General features: G+C 27.7%; 1 non-coding gene across 1 annotated transcript; it reads left to right on the top strand.

The window, feature by feature from the left end:
* Positions 1 to 223: 223 nt before the first annotated feature.
* LOC139846244 (small nucleolar RNA R71) lies at positions 224 to 330 on the top strand. The gene has a single exon (XR_011758972.1). It is a non-coding gene; the product is annotated as a small nucleolar RNA R71 (small nucleolar RNA).
* Positions 331 to 6,455: the final 6,125 nt, after the last annotated feature.

Raw genomic sequence — 6,455 nt, 5'->3', positions numbered from 1 at the left:
GGAATCAAAGTCATGGCTAGAATCGGCTCTAGCCGCTTTAGATGAACGAAAAATATCTTTTTCTTGATGCCACTCATGAGAGTGGGAGGCTGTGTTATCAATAATTTTGTAAGCTTCAGTTGCGGTTTTCTTCATAATTGAACCACCAGCTGTTATGTCGATGTCTTTCCGTGTAGCAACGTTGACACCTTGGTAGAATATTTGTACTATTTGATAAGTGTCTAAACCGTGTTGAGGACATCCTCTCAACATCCTTCCGAATCTTGTCCATGCCTCATATAATGTTTCATTTGGCTTTTGCGCGAACGTAACAATTTCTCCTTGAAGTCTCACGGCTTTGGATGCCGGAAAGAATTGTTTAAGAAAATTTTCAACTAAAACATCCCATGTGTCAATCGCCCCTTCAGGTAACGATTCTAACCAATCTTTGGCTTCTCCCTTTAAAGTCCAGGGAAACAACATGAGATAGATTTGTTCATCTTCTACTTCTCGGATTTTGAATAGTGTACAGATCCTATTAAAGGTACGAAGATGTTCGTTTGGATCTTCATTCGGCGCACCACTGAATTGGCATTGATTAGTCACCATATGTAGAATTTGTCCTTTGATTTCATAATCTGGTGCATTAACGTTTGGATGAGTAATTGCGTGACCTTGGCCAGTGCGTTTAGGTCTCATTCGGTCTTCCATACTTAAAGGTTCCAGATTCTCCATAATTGAATTTGTTGAATCGGTATCACTAGATGATTCTGATTTAATGGTTCGTTCCTCAACAATCTCTGTTTGAATGATTGGTAGTTCCGGAGGAAAGTTTAATGGTTCAGGATCTACGAACCGTTCCTGAATATTCTCTGGATTCTCAATTGTGAGGTTGGGTTCAAAAAATGGATTATCGGAAATTTGAATTGGAGTACTTGGTCGACTGGATGACGATTCTAAAGAAAAATCAACGGCGACAATATTTGCTAAATGTCTTGATCTAGTTACAGGTGGTGAACGTACAAAAGGTGGTGAACGTCTTGCTCGGTGCATTCACTGAATATCCTATTAGTTTTTAAAAAGGAAAGAAAAATTATATAAGTTATCCAATCAATAGACTTTTCTGATTTTGCCCACGTTTCGAATAGCCAAAAGTTGTAGCAGAGGGGCAGGATTCGTTTGGTCTCAATATAATTGAGTACTGTTTGGCTCCAATAACCCGGTCCACGTACAAATCCAACTATTACTACGAACCAGAAAATTTTGATGTCTATCAATTTAACCACTTAAAATAAATTTTCGTAATTTTAAGAAATTTAGAGAAGAAGTAGAAAAAAAATCTAAGTCCTAAAAACTAGAATGGCGAGAAATAAGAGAGAAAAAGAGTGCGCGTCGAAAAGTGTCGAAAAATGAAAAAGACGAAGAGTGGTTTGTAAACACGCGGTTAATCCAACTTTATAACTATCACTATCTTAAAATTAAAACTACAAATAGAGATTACTAATTGGAATTGTAATTGATACATAGGTAAAAGGCGTCGAAAGATAAATAAAAATAAGAAAGTAGCACGAAAAATGGCGTCGCAAAATTCTAAAGCGCCTAAAACTTAGTTTAAGGAATAAGCACTTAAGGGATTTTACGGCAATCCTAAAAAAATCTAGAAATAAAAATAACTATGGCAAAACTAATCTTAATACTAAAAATTGTAACTAGAGTGTTATTAAAAAAAATACTTTAATAATTAGGTAGCAAAATTACATATTTCATTGGTCATGTCGTTATAAATATAAATGTGCCCGTTTTTTTTTTTACTACGAAATAACTTTGTTTAATTAGTAAATTTGAGTGTGGGGAGACTTATTTACAATAAATAAAATAACTTGTATAAGGTTATTAGTAAAAATAACGACATGGTCATAATTATAAATGCATTTGTCCACTTCCTTAATTAATTTAGCAAAATTACACTTGGCGGACTCATATCGTTTTTTTTTCTTTTAAAAAAAACACGATTTTTTTACACAAATTTATTTTTTTTTTATTTTTTTTACGTTTTTGTTTTTTTTTTTTTACGTTTTTTTTTTCCAACACTTATTACAATATATTAAAAATAAAAATTACTTTTAAACAAACATAGTTTACAAAAATAAAGCGTTTTTCAGCGTCCCCGGCAGCGGCGCCAAAAACTTGATGTGTGTCGCGAGGGGTACGAAATAGTGTTTATTTTTAATACGAAATTCGACGAAATTTTACACAAGTTTTATTATTTTTACGGATGGGAAATACCTAAACCTTGCTACAACACTTATAGGCAGTGTACCTAATCGTACTGTAGTGTAGTTTTTAGTAAGTCCGGTTCGTTCCACAGGGACGCAGTGAAGTTTAACACTATATTTTTATAAAACTATATTTTTACAAAAATATATAATATAAGTAGTATTATTATTATAAAGGGGGGTTTTTACCGTTTAATGACCGGTTTGTCGATTTTAAAACTTTAGTCGCAGTTAAAACCAAATGTAAAATATTAAAAATAAATACAAGACTTAAATTAAAGCATAAAGTAAATAACGATAATGAAATTGCGAATAATAAAAGTGCGATAAAATAAACTTGCGATAATTAAAAAGTACGATAATTAAAAGTGCAATTAAATACAATAACAATAAAAATGCGATAATTAGAAGTGCAATTAAATATAAAATAAAGGAAATTAAATATAAAATAAAAGAATTATGCTTATTTAAACTTCCATAATCATGATGTTTGACGTGTTGATTTTAGTTTTATGCCCATGGGTTAATTGTCCTTTGTCCTGGATTATTTAATATGTCCGTCTGGTTTTTGTCCATAACAGTCCATCAGTCATAAATATAAAGTGCGAGTGTCCTCGTCAAATTATTCTTATACCCGAAGTTAAATATTCCAACTAATTGGGGACTTAAACTGTAACAAGATTTTAATACTTTGTTTAGTAATTACACCAGGATGTCGACTGAGTGTAACCCAAGGTTTTAATATTTTGTTATCAATTATACCAAGTGTCCTTGTACATAATTTCACCCCTGTTTTAATTATTCTAGTGGCTATTAATCCATTCCCGTGTCCGGTTAGATGAACGATTATTCGTACATATAAATACCCCGCCCATCGTGTCCGATTGAGTGTATATGGTAATTTATAGGGACGCCCAATTGTAAATCTTTATATTAACATTAACAAACTATCATTTAGTTAAACAAATATAAAGCCCATTAATAGCCCATAGTCTAATTTCCACAAGTGTCGTTCTTTTGTCCAAACCCCAATTATGGTACAAAGCCCAATTACCCAATTTTAGTAATTAGCCCAACATCATGATTACTTCGTTTTAAATAAGCATAATAATAACTTAGCTACGAGACATTAATGTAAAAAGGTTGAACATAACTTACAATGATTAAAAATAGCGTAGCGTTACACGGACAGAATTTCGACTTACACACTCAAACGATCTCTATCATAAATCTTATTATTATCATAATTTAAAATTAAAATTAAGATTATTGTTATATCTTATTAAGTTAACATTATGATAGATATATAGAATATAGATATTGATAATTGATATTGATAATAGATAGATGGATCGATAGAAAAATGATAGAAAAAAGGTCTCCTTCAATTACGTTTACATAGCCTTTTATAGGCGAATTTATAAATTGAATTTTCACTTATGACCCCTGAACTATGCTCAATTAACAACTTTTTATTATTTAATATTATTCTTATTATGAATTATTTAAATATTATATTTTATTCTTGTGCATAGTTGACTCATAATTTTTACACCGTTGCGTCGAGCGTTGAGAGTTGGTTCATGTCCCGGTTCCGGATTTTCGAACGTCCTTGCGTACTATTTTATATCGTGTAGTTTGCATTTTGTAACTTGTACTCTTGTCATTTTTAGACGTTCCTCATCAATAATTTGAACCTTTTTGATTGTATCTTGTACTTTTTAGCATTTTGGACCTTTTTGTCTTCAAATCTTCGTTTTCGCCTTTTGTCTTCGCACTTATTAAATATAAACGAATATTACTTGAAAATGGAACAATTGCAACTAAAAACTTGTCATTCTTGGGGGATAATGCTATGAAATATATGTTCCTTTTTAGCCTTATCAATAATTATTAAATATTAAAGATTCAATAAATTATATAATTGGTAGATATTATATATTAAATGAAAATATATTAAATCTAATTACAAGTTGAATATAATTATTATATTAACACTATTATCATTATTGGTATTACTATTAAAGTAACATTATCAATGATATTAATAAATAAATTGATATTATTAATATTATAATATATATATTTAAGGTGTAGATGTTAAATACTAAATATATGTTATTATAGATATAACTATTAAATATTACATAACTAGTAAATTGTAATATTAAATGTAACTACAAGATTAAAACATAAATAAATATTATGTTAATAATGTATTATTACTTTCATCAAGATAAATAGTAATATTGAAATCTATAAAGAAGATTATACGTATAGAAGTAAAATAAGTTGTTATGTTAATATTATTATTATTATTATTATCATTAGTAAATAATACAATTTATTATTATCATTAACATTAATAACATTATTATTATTATTTTTATTCTTTTTAGTATCATTATTATTTACCATTATGAATGTAATTATTATTACTATTATATTTAGTTATATGGTTATTTTTATAATTACCATTATCATTAAAGTCATTATTAATATTATAAATGCTATTATAAAGATAATACAAAATATTATGTTCATCATTGTAATATCATATTTAAGAGTGTTATTAATAGTTATTTTCATTAGTAGTAGTTGCTAGGATTATTATTAATTATTATTATTACTATTATAATTATTATTATTAATATTACTATTATTAGTATAATTATTTATGTAAATTCAAAAGAATGAATCCAAAAACTATTTTCACGTAGCTATCCATCTGTAGCTGATTTTTAACTCTGTCTCTAAAAACTGTACATGAATGAATTCAATCTCATAAGTATCCAAAATCTGTTTAAAATCACTTTCAACTTTTATTTTTTTTATATATTTCTGTACCAGTCGATTAAAGCCTGTCGTTTATTTTTTTTTAGCTCTTTAAATTGATTAGTTGTTGATCACATAACTCATACAACCCTTTTGCATGTATATTACTTTGTAATTATAGAAATATGGCCAATTCAATTGAAATTAAACAGAAATATACAAGAACCCAGTTAATATCTCTGTTCTTGAATAATTTTAGTCAAATCTCGAATTCGATTTGTATTTCAAAATCTACAAATGCTATTCTGTCATAAACCTTTCATGTAAACTTTCTGGAAAGTTTTAAATCCCAATTTTTAGTAACGAATTTAAATTTTGGAGTCAAAGTTCAAATTGAAAAAGTCAACCGAAGTGTTCATCATGAAATTTGATTTTGTTTTTGAGTTTATGGATCAATTAATGATTCGAATAGTTTCTATAGAAGATTTGCAACATATTTCATAAAGGTTTCATAAGCTAAAACGTCCTCAAATTCATAATCAGTTTTCTTAGTTTGAACCGTGATATATAGCAGGTATTTTTCTAATTTTTTTTTTCATTTTCTAAATATTGCAACCACCAAACATTTATGTTTTATAATTAGTTTGATGAACCAAAAATTTGTTTTATAAATTGATTCACTGATATGAGATTTCCCCTGGTCATGTTGTGTTTAAAAAAAAAAAAATAAAGAAACTAGTAACAGCTATTGCTGTTGTCATTTAACCATTCTCTGTTATTACTGATTAATTTAAATTAACGCAGATAAATCGTTTCTGTTGTGTTTAAAAATCCTAAAACCAATTCTTTACTCTGATGTATTTTTTTTTGTTTCATTCCTGGTCGATTCAAGAAGAAGGGAGACAGTAATACATACGGTTTATATTTAAAAGGAGGTAGATAATAACAGATAAACAGAAAACGGTGTATTGGTGAGGAGTGTTAGCGAGTAAGCGAGAGGTCGCGGGTTCGAGTCCCGCTCAGGGCATTCTTTTTGGAAAAAAGGCTAAAAAGGGGTATACACTCTTATTATATTTTTACTCTTATTATTATTACTACTAGTTATTATTATTACATTTATTATTATTATTATTATTATTATTATTATTATTATTATTATTATTATTATTATTATTATTGTTATTGTTATTATTATTAGTTAATGTTATTATTGATAAGATAACCATTATTACTATTTTTATAAGTATTATTAATTTAACATATTAATATTATTATCATTATTATTATTGATACTAACATTAGAATATATTTAGTATTATCATTATTGATATTATCCCTAAGTATTAATATTAAGTGTTAATAATTTTAATATTTCTATCATAATGAAATTTAATATATTTATCATTAACATTAATAGTATCATCA

This window comes from Rutidosis leptorrhynchoides, chromosome 4 (genome assembly GCF_046630445.1).
Source record: "Rutidosis leptorrhynchoides isolate AG116_Rl617_1_P2 chromosome 4, CSIRO_AGI_Rlap_v1, whole genome shotgun sequence".
Taxonomy (NCBI): domain Eukaryota; kingdom Viridiplantae; phylum Streptophyta; class Magnoliopsida; order Asterales; family Asteraceae; genus Rutidosis; species Rutidosis leptorrhynchoides.
Note: the sequence above shows the minus strand (reverse complement) of the source record. Positions and strands in the feature narration are given on the sequence as shown.